At 36.3% G+C, this 16,283-nt stretch overlaps 1 protein-coding gene across 3 annotated transcripts in view; it reads right to left on the bottom strand.

Annotated features, from left to right (window-relative positions):
* NRXN3 (neurexin 3) overlaps positions 1 to 16,283 on the bottom strand; it is a 2,132,730-nt gene that overhangs the window by 1,038,968 nt on the left and 1,077,479 nt on the right. The gene's annotated exons all lie outside the window — the stretch shown is intronic.

Below are 16,283 nucleotides of genomic sequence, written 5' to 3'. Positions count from 1 at the left end.
TCTCTCTCTCTGTCTGTCTTTTCCTCCAATCATTTCCCCTACTCATTTCAACTGGTTAGTGCTATGTTCACTTTCTACTCTCCATGTCTCCCTGTCCCAAACACATATCATCCAAAGAGAATGCGAAAATCCAGGATGTCATAATATGGTAAGTTATAACATCATTTTCCAAGTTCTCCTTCTGACTGTAGAGTTCTCACTCCAGAATTTCCTCATTGTTGTAGTGTTTCCCACCTGAAACAACATTCTGCCGAGCTCCTCATCCTGCAGCATCCCTTGCAGCCCCCTTTTCCCACTGGTGAGGTATTCTGACTTAGAACCTCCTCTTGGTGCAGTTCTGTTTCTCTTTTGAGTTAATAAACTAAATAAAAGAGAGAAACACTTCTCAAGTGAGACTTTTTATATATTATGATAGAAGGAATATCTACCATAGTCCCCTGTCATGTGAACTGGGCTAGGTCTTTTCCTTTAAAGGTACTAAAACTACCTGTGGAATTTAATTGTCTCAGGGGACTAAGGCTCCTCTCTTATGCTTGACCTTTGAACCATGATGAGCAATTCAGAGGCAGGGGAACTGTGTTGAACTGAATCAAAACTACATTCTCACTGAATGTCCTCATAGGATATCCTTCACCTGTTTTGGTAAAGTAAATCTCTCATACATGGACTATGAGCATCTCCTTTCTGTCCAATATAAAACCTAAACAGGGGCACTGAACTGCAAATATATAAACTTACCTTGCCTAAAATAGTTGATCCATTTCTCTTTATGCAAAATACTATTCCACAAAACACCTCTTTATAAGCATGAGGGGCTACTCCATGTACAAAGTATTCTCAGAATTCTCAGCTTATAAGAAACTGAAAATGTCTTTCAGGAGACCCCCACCTTTTCTGAAACATATCCAGGAGTCAGACTATCTATATGATCTGCCTCACAGGTACCAAACAACTCCCTGTGACTTGCCCCTTTAGGGTTGATTATCTAAATAACCGTGGTTAAGATTTTCGTCTAATCCCCCAGTGTTCAACAGTTGGACCTATTATATAAGACTCCTGGGCACGTGATGTTACAATCTCAGAACTACATTCAGATAAACTCCCCTGGAAATCCATATGCAGTCTCCTTCTAAATGACCGGCAATAATTAGCATATTAGACAGCTCTGGTAATGAACAAGAAGAATCTTCCCCATGGTGCCCTGTTTCTCTCTGCTTACATTTTTCTTCTGTTGAGTGTAACATTTTGAAAAATGATCAAAAGGCTGACTGTGTGCTTCATTCCATCTGGCTCCATGATAAAAAACATACAAAAAAGGACCATTGAGACAAGAGGTTGTCTGGTTCAGTCCTTACATTCTCATACTCACAATGATTCTGGGGCTAATTATGAAACAAAACTCTGTAAATAGCCTTCTGTGATAGTTAAATAAGATTATTTTACTATCTTGCAGCTGCTCTGAAAATAAAATTTAAAGAATCATTAATTTAAGACCAGTTAGCCAAGGTTTTAGGTAGCAAATGGAAAGTAGGAATTTTAAGGAGACCACAAAATTGTTTGTGTTGGCTTTCAGCTTTACACATGGCAAATGAAGGATATTCTGCAGCAGTTAGTCTGCTATATTCAAACCACACCCATAGTATGCTATTTAAGCCTGAATACAGTTAATTCATCTTTGGACATTCAGAATGTGGCCCTATAGACAACTAGGAATACCAGATTGGAGCATAGCTCAAGAAGAATAGGGAGATTCCATGGACGCCATATTCCCCCATTTCCATTGCTTTTTTAAGGTGGTTTCTTGACCCATCATCATTTTCATTTTTTAAAAAATTCTGATTTTAACCAACATCTCCAAAAAAAGAGAAAGAAATAAAGGAAAGGAAAAGAAAATTTCCATATACAAATTAGAACAGAAATATGAATCTCTATCATATAGTTTGCTTAAAAATATGTAATAATTCAACATGTTACTTTCAAAGCTGCCCTGCTTATCTGTGCTTTTTTCTGAGCTTTTTTCTGTTATCTTATATGAATTTAAAAATTTTTAATTACTATTTTCCCCTTCTTTTTTCTTGTTTTGGTAACCCTGATGCTAGTTTTCCTTTCCCTTCCAAATTATTTCCCCAAAGGAAAAAAAAATGATTGTAACAAGAAAGTGCAGCCTAGCAAAGTAAATTCACACACGTGTCACTTTTCTGCATTTCCTTCAATACATGGAGAAAAGAACCAATAAATCGTACTTCGGGATAGGAGCAATTTTACACTACTACTAAGAGATCACATGGTTCATTGCTGTATTTGAGATGAAGGATGCAGGTTCAAATTCTATTTCGGCCACTTGCTACCTGTATGATCTTAGACAAATCACATAATTTCTCTGAACCTCAGTTTCCTCATCTGCAAAATGAGAGAAATGAAATCAAATTATCCCTGAGGTTCTTTCTAGCTGTAAATCCATGATCCTAAATTTCTTAATATTAAAGTATTCAAAAAGAAGTATACTCTATGTTTATATTTTCATTTCCTCTCTAATACTTTCAACAATATGAATGAAAAGTCAGTGACCAAAATACTCCACAAATAGGATTATAACTATATCCAGGTATCACTAAGGAAAAGGAATAAACCAAAAGCAAACTGTTACCGCATAATGGGAAATAGCTATAAGATTTGGCTATAGCTGGGTTTACTGTTTATTGCTTTTATACAAATGGAAAATGAACTGAATTCATCCAAACAGAAGTTAAATAAGTTAACTGTATACAATGCATATATGTTCGTTGTGGGTACTGAAAGATAGAAACTGCCAAACATAAAAAAAAAACATAAAAAATAAATATTTTCCTTTGGGAAAACTCATACTTTTCTCCATTCCCACTGAATTTGTATTTCTGCTAGACAAGGACTTTTTATTTTTAGCATTGTGACAAAAGACAGGTGTATATGAATACATGTGACTGAATGCCAGTCCCATTTTGAATGGCCTTTTCTTTGGGCCAGGCCATGGATATAAGTTGTAATTAGTTTTTTTTTTTCCTCTTTGGTGCCAGTGTGAGGTAAGCATATGGGAACTAGTGGCAAGAGGAAAATGAGAGATTATATTCTTTTAAAAGACACAAAAATGGTTCTTCCCTGCCAATACTCTCCTTCAAAGAAGAAAGATCAGCCAGACTTGGGACCCAGATAGACAGAGGATACCTCCTGCCAACTGACCTCCAATGCAGCTAAATGTTTGATCTGTGGCCCAAACAGTCATGTCAGCCTTATGATTACAGGGACATACCTGCTTGCCAATTGATTACCTGAGATGAAACCAAAACTCTAAAGCTCTATGAAAACCTGGAACAAATGCACTGGGAGGCAATATTACTTTTAAGGTAACTTTAAAAGTTACTGTGCAAATGGATAAAGAATGTAATAGATAGGATGCTGGACATAAAGTCAGAAAGATCTGAGTTCAAATTCTACCTTCGACACTTAGTTCTATGACCCTGGTAAATCACTTACCCTCTCTGAGCCTCGATTTCATCCTCTGTAAAATGAGGATAAAAATAATAATCACCTCACAGGATTGTTGTAAAGATAAAATGAGATAATATAATTAAAACACTTTGTAAAACTTCAGACACTATATAAATGTTGGCTATTATTATTTTTTAAAATTTTATTTTAGACTCAATATTATTTTTAATAATAATAAAAGAAACTAAAATACATACTATTCTCTTTACCTGGAATGTCCTTTGGTCTCACTTCTGGTTAAATTTTTCTGCCTGTCAATATGTAATATAAATGCCGTCTCCTCTATGAAGCTCACCCTAATCCCACCATTTTTCCCTATCTTGAATTCCCATAGTTATGTGTACCTTTCCTATGGAACTTATCACATTCTTTCCATTATAGTTACTTCATATCATAAGACCATAGAAGTTGAGCTGGAAGGGACATCCATGATGGTTATAAAAATGTTTTGCTAAACTCTGGTTCTAGATTTAATTTGATTCCATTGAGTATGTAGTACTCTTGATAGGAAATTAGGTCAAAAGTAGAGGTAATAATTTCCTACTCACTACTGAGAACAATTTTGGAGAGAAACTCAGTTTAGTTGAATAGCCTTTTAAAGTGAAACCAAAGGAATATCTGACCCAAGGTGTATGGATTTCACAGTATTTGCATGTTTTGTATTTCCCAGGATCTACAGCATCAAAAGGCTTTCCATTTCCTCAACAAAACCCGTAGAAATGCTTTTCATCTCTACTTCATTATACTTATTAGTTTTAGTGAAATCTCATCATATGAAGTAAACCTCCACATGTTCTGTATGAGCCTGACACAGAGAAAAGAGAGTGGAAAGTTTGGTAAAGTGGTGATTCTCCTTCATAACTTAAGAGAGCAAACAATCAAAACAATCCGTTCAAAAATCATTAGGTATGTGGATGCAGTCTTACACACAGATGATTCCTGTCAAGAATGTGCAAGAGAAAAAGACAAACAACAACAATAAAATTTCCAATGTCATTTAGAGAGAAAAGAAATCATTGCTTGGACACATGTCTCCTCATTATAAGTGCCACATGGAAAAAGAAACGCCCACTTCTTTGTCAAGAAGATGATTGGCTTAGGGGGAAATTCTAGGGTGCTCAAAACTGGAATTCTGGGAGCTGGTTGTAGCATCCACATGCCACAAATGCAAGAAATACTTCAAAAGCTGTGTTAACTTAGGACTCTGATATAGAACCTCTCAAATTTTTGTGAGAGGCCTTGAAGTTTTCTTGAGATCCATACTATCCCTTATAAGTATAGTCCATTTCCAGGGAACATGTGGCCCAAGTAACTAACACTTGGCATATACATGTATGCCCAGAAGGGTAAATTAACATAAATCCAATCTTCAAGGGGAAAACAAGTCAAGAAAGGTCTCTTGATGCTCAAATAATTCCAACACAGATTTCCAACATATTCCAACACTATTCATTTTGCTTTGTTGATAGTTATGGTTTCACAAGCTAAATTGTATGAATATGCAGAAATCATTTTTTTAATTGCTAGCTGGAAGAGCTACTTCCTTCTCTCCTAAAGACTGTTTCATCAAGTCAAAGCATAGTTTCTAGGGCCCAGAACAGATCAATCTCTTCACTTAACCTCACAATATGTAAGGAAACTAAACAATAACATTGATTCATTCTATTCAAATGTTAGTTCTACTTGCTGTATATAGCATTTTCAGATTTCTTAATTCTCTTGGAAACTTAAGAATTAGCCTTTGAACTACAGTTCCTAGATTTATCCTAAAATCACCCAATCCCAGTGAGAAGTCTGGCTTGCTGGATGATTTAGGCTTCCAAATTCAACCCAACCCTGCCTCTTATTCTGCCAAGGAACAAATTGGCTTCAGACTCATATTCCAAAGGTACAAGTAGGAAATTAAAGATAATGTTAAAGATTATAAAATGAAAACTGTAATAAAAAAGCAATAGGAATAAAATATTGCCCAAGGGTTCAGTGAGTTTTAATGGCTATGGGATGGCGACTCATTATGACAGAAGTATTTCACAATTGGCAGCAATATTTTAAACCATAAGCCACATGAATATGGCATATTGCCCTCATTCCAAAACAGTCAATATGTTTAAAGTTCTAATACACTCAGAGATTCATAAGATATCCTTGCACTAAGATTGCCCAAACTCTATAGCCATGATATTTAATAATACAATATTCTTGTAAGGGAAATATAATACTTAAAAAAAGACACATGAGGAGAAGAAATGAGCTAGCCAACACTGAATAGGGGGACATTGTCAGAAAAAAAATTCACAAGCTTTTGACAGCTACAAATTGGCAATGACCTACACTAAAGTCTACCACTAAACAGGGCACAAAATATATTTGGTTATGTTTTCCTCCTCCCCCTTAATTTGCACTTCAGGGTTTCAGAGATTATTCCATAGAGAGATAAGCGTTAAAGGAACATGAACAGAAATAGGGGAGTGTAGCTGCACTATTGTAGTTAAGTGAGCAGAATGTAGGGCATAAGAAATCAGGAAGAACTGGATTTGAATCCCACTTCTGAGATTTACTAGTTGGATGAATGTGGGCATTACATTATATCTCTGAGCCTCGATTTCCTCATCTATAAAGTAGAAAGAATGATGCTTGTGGTTCCATACCTTAGAAGGTTATTGTGAAGAAGAAATGGCAGAATGTATGCAAAGCCTTCTGTAATCCTAAGAAGTGCTCTATAAATGTCAGCTACTATGATTATTAATAACCCTATTTTCCAGGGCAAGATAAAACAGTTCATGCATTCTTTGCCTTTGGGTATGAAAGTCTTTATAGGAAATGATCAAGGCTACATTGAAAAAAGCAAAGAAACATATGACTAACACATGACTAGCAAAGCATATGCAAAATTATTTCTTGCACTCCAATAATCTCAGTAGGTTATTAACATCACTATCAATAAGTAATCAGCCAGGCACATTAGAAACAAATGGTCATAATTAAACATGAGCAATAAAGATCTTCAAATAAATCAAACTAGAGATGGCTAAAAATGAAAATCAGGAGGTCACAAATTCTAGCAACCCATAATAAACCTAGAGAACTATAGGGTCCTTAGTAAAAGCAACTATTCATCTGAAACTACAGTTCCAAGGGTTATCACATGATTCTAGTCACTAACACTTAATGGAAGTTGCCCTTTTGGAAAACAAATTACACATAGACTTTCAATTTTATTGGATGTTTTCTTTTTAGTATATATGGTGAAAAAAAATAAATTATTTTGAGGATGATGATAGCTCAAAGCTGCTGCCTGTGTAACTTTGTGTAGGATACCTCCTTGCTCTATTCTTAAATTTCCTAATTTTTAAAATGGCAGGAGTATAGTACAGTAAAGGGACTTGGATTAGAAGCCATCTAAGAGCACTTGCAATTGTAAATCCTGTAATTTTATACAATATTTTAAAAGGTACTATATATATACATATATATATATAAGGTACTATATATAAGGTAATATATTTTCTCATTTGGTGAAATCATGAAACTCTATTAACTGACAAGTAGAATTAATAAAACAATGAATCAGCTAGAAAGTGTCTAGTCAAATTTTGAGAATTTGTTTTGATGACTGAAAACTAATGCAGCATTTCATTCTGAGCAAGACAGGTTAGACATAAGTATTATAACAATTTAAATATTGGTGATATGATGTTATATATGCTTGTGTTGCATGCAAATACATGGGAGAAGGGTTTAAACAGTTCATATATTCAGGGAAATAGAGTGCTAAATTTGAAAAGTAGTTGAATGAAGGTCAAAGGAGGAAAAACATAAGTGAATTGTTATTGGAGTATTTTATAAACCACTTGGACAGAAAAAGGAAATAGATGAAGTGTTTGGGAAGCAAATATATGGCATGAGGACATGATATAGAAGTAATGAGAGGCTTTAATTATCCAGACATCTAATGGAGCTCTTTTTCTCCACCAAATTCAGAGCAGCTAAAAACTCCTAAACTTGCCTTGGTAATCATCTCATTCTTCAAAAGGCAGAGCAACCAGATCCAATAGGGAGGAATTGATTGCTTGGGTTTTATGATGGGAACCATGGGGGAAGTGGATATTCTATCATAGGGTACATGACAATAGAGAGATAATCTGAGCATATCCTGACACACATCCTGGATTTTAGGAGAGCAGAATTCAAAGTATTCAAAGGAAGAATATTAGGATAACTGATAGGTACGGTGCCATGAACCAAAATGTGTCAGAGAGCATCTGCCCTGCTGAGATGGGAGTAATTCATTTCCACAAAGAAAAATAACTACAATGAAGAAGAAAATTGGGACTTGTTTGGAGATCACCACGGATATATAGGTAATTTACCAAATACCTTAAGTGAGAAAAAAAGAAATGTACAGAGTATGGAAACCAAGTTAGGTAATAGAAAATAAATATGAACATGTCACAGTTCTGTAAAAATATTATGAGCAATATTAAAACTTAGAGTGAGCTTAGACTCAGAAAGAAAGCTAAAGACAACAGAAAGTCTTTGTGTGTTTGTTTTTAGCTACATTTGGGAGAAAAGGGATAAGGCCTTTGCTTATATATGGGATGATAACTGACGACTGGAACAAGGCAGAGCTGCTCAAAGAAAAATGACCTTTATACTGGAAGTGACAGAACAGAAATGACTAACAGAAAGGTGATAATTAAGGTAATTAAGGAGATAGTATGAGAACTAGCTGCCCTTGATCAATTCAAGTCACCTGGCTCAGATGCACTACATCCTTGGGTCCTGAAAGAATTGGCAGATGTGACTTCTAAGCCACTTTAAGTGATATTTGAAAGATCATGAGAGAACTGTCACAGTATTGGAAAAGAGTAAATGTTCAAATTTTCAAAAAGGAAATGGGAACAGCCTGTGAAAAATATAGGACAGTAAAGTTGATTTCACTTCCTTGGAACGTTTTAGAATATATCATTAAAGAGATGGTTGGCAAACATTTAATAGGGGAATCATTGACTATTAAGAGCTAATAGAAAAAAACATACATGGTATGCTGACCAAATTTACAGATGAGATGGAGATGGTAAGAATACCTACCATAGTAGAAAACACAATCAGAATCCAAAAGGATCTTGACAAGCTAGAATATTAGCCTCAATCCAACAAGATGATTTCAATAGTGATAAATAGTTCTTTTTATGCATTGCCACCTGTAAGGGTTATGGGATTTAAAGATCTTCCATGCCCCATTGGACCTGCTGACGTAGCAGGAAGGGGCGGAGCAAGAGAAAGCGAAAGCCAGAGAAAGCGAAAGCCAAGCTAGCATTCCTGGGTGGCTGGCGGTGGTGGCGACGGTGGCGGCAGCCGCAGAGGCAGCGGCAGCACGAAGCCCTTTTTGAGTTAGGACTACTAAGGACTTTCTGCTAAGGACTCCTGCTGAGGACTGCCAGGGGCTGGAGCTGCTGGGAGCGCGCTTCCAGGACGCTGGGTGGTTGCTGTGAGTGGGGAGAGGAGGACCTTTGCCTGAGGTAGCCTGTTCTGTTTTAAAGGCTTGAAAATGTGGGTGCTTTCTACTTTATCTACCTGCGCCAATGTCATAACTACTCTGATGGCTTTCACTTTCTGGTTTTGGGACTCAGTCTTTTGGTATCTTAATAAATTTTCTAGTTTATTTCCCCATATGGCAAGCATGATGTATTTTGTGATGGATAATTATATCAGCATATCTGTAATCTCCATAGGCATTGCTGATACACCACCCCTCATAAGACCCCTCCAGGGAGGAACTGTCTTTTGTCTTTCTTTGCATCCTCAGCACTTAGTGCCTGGCACATAGATGCTGAATAAGTATTTATTGACTAAATGTAGTCTTATGCTTGACAATTTAAAAAATCAACTTCCTAAATACAAAATAGATGAAGCATAGATAGATATTAATTTGCTGAAAAAAATCTCAAAGTTTTAGGGAAATATAAGCTTAAGATAAATTAGCAGTGCAAGTTTATACCTAAAAAAGCCAACAAAAGACAGTGGTCCTTGAACCTGGTGAACTCTACTCTCAAGGAGCTTACATTCTAAAGCCCATTGTTAAGGGATTTTCTCTTTATTGGTGGAGATGAATGTCCTGCCTTGTGTGAGAGGTGGGGCAGAGTACTCCCCAAAGCAGTCTTCCTGGAGTATACCATGTCTAGGAAGTTTACAACTTGGATAAAGAAAAGATGGAGAAAGCCAACCCCACTTCAGATTGCTGAAGGATAAGATTATGGGAAGATATGAGAGGAGCTGGTAGTCTTCATCATGTCCCTATCCCTAGCTTGGTACTTTACAGACTTTGGGGAATTTCCCTTTGGAGATGTTGTGTCTTGGTTGTACTGAATTATCTTGTTCCCAGTGGGAAAGTTCCTTCATTCTGTATTGGCTAGAATAGATTTCCTAGATATGCCTCCTTTGATTTCTGTTCTGCTTTGATTTGGATACATGACTTTTTTGCTATTTACTATGTTCATTGCAGAACTGGTATTAGTTGAGAAAGAAATCAAGTCTTAGATATAGAGCTTGGGGTATACCTTCCCTCCAAAATGACAAAGTGAAATCTAAATGGAACAATCATATTCCCTATGTTGTCCCTCAGTCATTTTTCAGCTGTGTTGACTCCTCATGATCCCTTTTGGGTATTCTTGGTAAATAGACTAGAGGGGTTTACCGTGTACTTCTACAGCTTATTTTAAAGATAAGGAACAAAAGTATACAAGGTTAAGTGATTTACCCAGGGCCACCCAGCTAATAAGTATCTGAAGTCAGATTTGAACTCAGGAAGATGAGTCTTCCTGACTTCAGGCCTGGAACTCAATCTACTGTGCCACCTTGCTACCCTTCATATCCCCTTAGATGAACAATATTTAAGAGAGCAGATATATAAAATTCTATTTTCCTACCCTCTTTCCCTTTAACAACAGAATGTTTCCCTTACTGGCAGGTATGAAAGCCTCCCTTGGATAAGGGTAGAGGGAGAAGAGCCTCAAGATATCTCTTCCACATCTCTTCAGGCCACTCACAAGGAGAGCATCCTTTCTGCCAAAAGTAGAGTTTTACCATCCACATGGGGCCAACTTCCAGTCCTATCATGACACATAAAGACATATGCAAAATACAGATATAGAGATTAAATACAATGTAGGTTGGGGGCAAAGGACCTAGAAGTTGTTGGAAAAAGGGAGGAGATAAGCAAAGGTTTTATACCGAAAGAAATGCTTAAAGGGCATTATCAAAAGAAGATCCAAATTCTATGAGGTGGAGCTGAGAATTGGTTGTATTATAGACATGGCATACGGCTATTTCAAAGGCACAGAAAGGTGGGAGGGATATCTTTTTTTTCTGATGAATAGAGAGATCAGTTTGGTTAAATCACAGAATAGATGTGTGGAGATTGTTATTATCCAGTGATGTGTAATGGGAATGGGAGTTTGAAGACTTTCTTTGCTTTGAAAATAAATTCTTCCCCCTAATAGATTGTAGAGTCACATGGAGCCCGTGGTGAGAGGAGTTTGCTGAAGGGTGGAGCAGAGCCCACAGGAAGCTGGGAGTCAGAGCCAAAGAGATGGTGAGAGAGAGAAGACACTCAGGCAAGGAGTAGACAGGCTCATGAGAAAAAATTGGCTTTTTGCCACCTGCTGAGACAGCCAGGCTTTTGTTGGTTTATGGGAAGGCTAAAGAATGGCATGACTCTCTGCTACATTGTAGTGCATTAACTTCTATGTTGCTATGATGGATTTGGTTTTCTGGTGTCTGAATAAATGCTTTGCTTCTGTCCTCTATATGGAGAGTTTGTTATATTTTGTGATCCAGCACCATACAGGAATATTTATAGTCATAGTCAGTATATTTATCATGATCATGGGCACTGCAAATATTGCATTGGCACTAAATGATGCTGGGAAAATATGTTGGGATCATCTTGTTTAGGGCTCTAATTCTAAAGGGAAGAGTGTATATTTTACTACCCAAGAAGCCACAGGTACTGGTGTTTATTAAGGAGGAGAATGACATGGTCAGATTTGTAGTTATAGAAAAGTAATTGAGCTGCTCTGTGGAGGATGAACTAAAGGGAAGATGTGTCTAAATTTGTGTAGCTACATGTGTATAAGAAGTGATATTCATGTATAGACATGCTTTACTTAGTGTTTTTCCACATGCTAATGTAAGTTTCCCTTATTTTTCCTGAAGCCTGAATGGGGAGTGTGGTTTTAACAGTTATGATCAATACTACACCCAACATTAAAATAAATAAATAAGTAAACCTACACAATAAATAAAAAGGCAAAAGGCCGATCAATAACCAACAGAGTGGCTTAACAGCCACTCCAGCAAAAGTGTTTGAAAAGGTGCTTCACACTCCATGGTCTGCTCTAACCACAGCTGTTCATTATTGATCTGTTGCAAGCAAAGAACATCTATTATTACCACACCAGTGTCAGTCTGGCAATTTCTCAAACAAGTGGCCTGGCCTGAATTGCCAGTCAGAAAACTACCACAAGACAGGAGCTTGCAAGACTAAGGACCTGGATAGCATTGTTTTTGTTTTTGTTTTTTTCCTAATCAACAAAAAACAAGGTAAGATAAACTTGATCTGCATTGTGGGTCTAATAAGCCACAAGTCAATCCACATGGTCAAGATGCTTAAGAGGACATAGATAGCAGGTAAGCCCATAGTAAAGCCTCCAGAATCATGAAACAAACATTGCCAAAGATAGCTTAAAAGGTGACAGCATTGTTGAGTACTGCTTAAAGCTGCCACTTTTTGTAAAATGGTGCTGAAAAATGACAGAGCGCTTCTGGAGGCACAGCAGAGGCCCAAGAGCACAAGGAGGGGGAAAATTATGAGCAAAGTGCATGGCAAAACATGATTTTTTGATATAAAACTTGATTCAGGTTTCCCACTTGCGCGATGACATAATAGACTCCCATCATTTTCTAACAAGAGGACAAGCAAGAGAGTTCATTATTAAATGGCTTAAAATGCAAATGAAATGGGGGGTCAAGGTTTTTTCAAAGAAGAGATAAGATTTAAAAGAACCCCAAATACAAGTTCTAAAGGATGTTGAGTCATGGGACAACCCTGGGAAATGGATGTGTGCAAATAGATTAATTACCAGTACAAATTCCAACTCCTCTGTGACATATTAGGTACAGTAGGCTAAATTATTTGACCAGGGTCACACTTAGTAAGTGGCAGAGTTGGTATATGAGAAAGAAGAGAATGGAAATAAAATTTATATAGTACCAATCAGGCCCTGTGCTAAACAGTTTTACAAATATCATCTCATTTGAGCCTCACGACAGTGCCAAGAGGTAGGTGTTCTTATTATCCCCATTTTACAGTTGTGAAAACTGAGGTTATATAACTTGCCTGGGGTCATACAGGAAGTGTCTGAGGCATTATTTGAACTCAAATGTTCCTGACACCAGTGCCAGTATTCTATCCACTGTGCCACCAGCTGCCTCTGCATATGTAGATATTTTGTACTCATCTTTTTACTTAAATGGTATTTTTCCATTCAATCTTCTTAGCAGAATCTTTGAAAGCATAATGATCACTCACTGAGACTATGTAAGCAAAATACTAAACAGAAACTTTGTGTTCCTAGCTATAAGAACTCCTAAAGCATTTTCCTTTGTCCTACCTTATCTCAAATACCCAACTAATAATGCATCATTCATTTTGTATATCCTTCTTTACTTTGTCCAGAAACTGAGTCATTTTCCCCTCTTAAAATGTACTCCTAGTTACACTGAATCATAATGTTACATCAATTCAAAGAAAATTATAAAATGAAAAGTAAAACTCTTTTCCTACTTAACAAGAAGAGATTCCTGGACATATTTTGGAAAGGGACAGTACCTGGCCATACCTCAAAAACCTTGAAGACAAACAAAATTCAATTCAGCAGGGAGAAAAAAGAAGGCCCAAAACAATATCATGAGTTAATTTAACCATTGCTATAGGAAAGAATTGCTACTATTTAAGATGGTGATCACATGATAAAAATAATCCAGAAGGAACAAGGCTATTTCCTTCCCCCACAGATTATTTGGTTTTTAAAAATATTAAAGAAAGCACTTATAGAAATTCAGAAATGTTTCTCTTGAATCTTATTCACCCTTATTAAGAATAAAATTATTGTCATGAATGTAGTCAGTATTGGAGAAATTGCTTATTAGTTCAAATACTATACATGTATCCCTTTTGGTACTCTAAGCTTCAAATAATTTCTATCATACCTATATTCAGGAAAAATCACTAAGTTCCATTGGATCATTGCTGTCATTCTAGTTAACAGAGACAATTATTAGTAACAATTGATTGTTCCATAACATCCCTTTCTTTTTCCTTTCTTCTCTCTCTCCCTCTTCTTTTTCCACTTCCTTTCTTTCATAACTCATTTTCTTTCTCTTTCTAATGCTCTTGGTGATATTGAAGCTACAAGAGTTTGGCAAATCCTAGTTCAGGCGAAGCTACCAAAGCTTTATCAAGAAGGAGCATGTAAATGTCACAGCAGGCAGAGGTTTCAATATCCTGTTACATATTCTGCACATTTGTATGTGTGGCACCAGCAAATTACAACTCTTAATGAGTCAAATAGCTATAGAAAATAATGGTCTGTGAGCTATGCCCATAAGGAAATGGAATTGATTTTGTAGTGAGGCTTAAAAAACTGGATGGAAGGCAATTCCAAAACAGGAGTTAAAAATACGTTTTAAGCAATAGCAACATTAGTGGAATAAGGGGAAAGCCTGCCAAGACAAACACTCTGAAGTATAACATTTATCTGGATATAGAAGTTCCAATGTGTTTGATGAAAAAGCAACTCCCTTACTTTCCAGTCATGACATACATATCTAAATTCTATGGATATATTGCACCACATCATTAAAGCACATCTGTTTGAGATTCTACTCTTAGGTTGTCCTGCCTGTTTTTGTTTTGTTTGCTTGTTTGTTTTTAAGGCCACACACTACTCTTCTTGGGGAGGTTAGGCCAATGTGCAAGCAAGTTCTAACACTAATGACAACAGGCTGTGGGAGCTCCAGAAAAATCAACATGGTGGTGCTTAATCCTTTCCATAAAGGAAGCAAAACTCAATGTCCTTGAACCTGAATTTCATAAGGAAATTTCTGTGTAAGGAGAAGTAAATACCATTCATGCAATCTAATTTTCTTCGTAACATCAACTTCACTTTTTCATTCTCTTTTGGTGAATTCGTCCAGGTCAGGTCATGCTGTAGCTAGCCATAAGGTTCATGGTTACTAACACAATCTGCTTTTAGCAGCAGTGGGAATTAATCCAAGGAAACAGAAAATGACTAAAGGACATTCTTAGGCAAGCAATGAATACCTGGCAGTAGGAAAAGTTATCATTGTTAGAAAGGCATTTTTAGATGAATAAAAGTTCACTTACCTTTTAAAGATCAGTTTTTACAGAACTATCTCCTTGCCATCGCTGGAATAACTTACCTTTCTTTTTTTTTGTTTGCATATTCCACATATACATATACATATCCCAATTCCCATATATGTATATGTACAAATACATATTCATGCATACACACTAATACACTATTAAGAAAAGCACACCTGTGTGAAAATATATGTGTCCAATCTTTGGGAAAATACTTTTGGCTGTGAGTCCAACAAACGCACAGAGAATTGTAGTGGGGAGAAAAGAGTAAGCAGAGTGCTCCCTTCAAACTCCAGGGGGGCTTTTTTTAACCTTCAGAGTCAAAGTTCAAAGCAATCTTCAAATCATATCAGAGGAAATGAAGACTTCTGAAACCTGTGAGCCTTAGTAAAATGGTTACCAGCATCAGTAGGGGATCTTATACATGCAGCAGACAGCAAATCCGATGCATTATTGCTATAGAACAGCACGTTTCTATTCAACCTAACACATTTCAAAGTATTTTTCTCTGTACTTCCCACTTCATCAGTTGTTTCTCCTTAATATATCAGGAGAGACTAAGAGGAAGAACAGAGAAAGGCAGCACAGAAAAATTGGGCAAAGGTAAATATAGAAGAACTGAAAATTTCACATGATAAAATGATGGAGTAATAAGACACCAGGGAGAGATAAACAGGTACATAATTAATGCCTGGGTGTTTTCTGAATAAAGCACTGGATTACATTGGATGCTCTAGCCTTCATTCATATAGCACATGCATTTATAAATAAACCCAAGAAGTGATATAATTTGTCCTGGATATAAAGAGAACCTATGGACTTTGAAATTATATGGTAACTAACACCCAGAAGGTACAATACAGCTTTTTCTCCCAAATTCTCCATGGTAGATGCTTAGAAATTTTAAGAAGTAATTTTCCTTAACTAGAGTGGTGCAGGCAAGGAAGATGACCTATGGACCTTAATTGTAAAAATGGGATTATACCACATACACATGTATGTATGTATGTATGCATGCATATATATATGTGTGTATTATATATTTTATATGTAATGTTCCAAAAATCTTAGCACAGATTTGTTTTAATATCTTTCTTTTTTAATATTATCTGTAGATCTATAACTGATGTAGATGATAGATAGCAATACAGACAAAGATATGGGAACATTTAACACTATATATTCAGATATATTTCTATGTATCCAGCTATCTTTCTATCTCTATCTATCTATCTATCTATCTATCTATCTATCTATCTATCATCTATCTATCTATCTATCTATCTATCTATCTATCTATCTATCTATC

The sequence above is a fragment of the Petaurus breviceps genome, unplaced genomic scaffold (assembly GCF_028583685.1).
Source record: "Petaurus breviceps papuanus isolate PSGF00001 unplaced genomic scaffold, PetGlider_PUasm1.0 189, whole genome shotgun sequence".
NCBI lineage: Eukaryota > Metazoa > Chordata > Mammalia > Diprotodontia > Petauridae > Petaurus > Petaurus breviceps.
The sequence above is the reverse complement of the archived record's forward strand: the minus strand, read 5'-3'. Positions and strand labels throughout refer to the sequence as shown.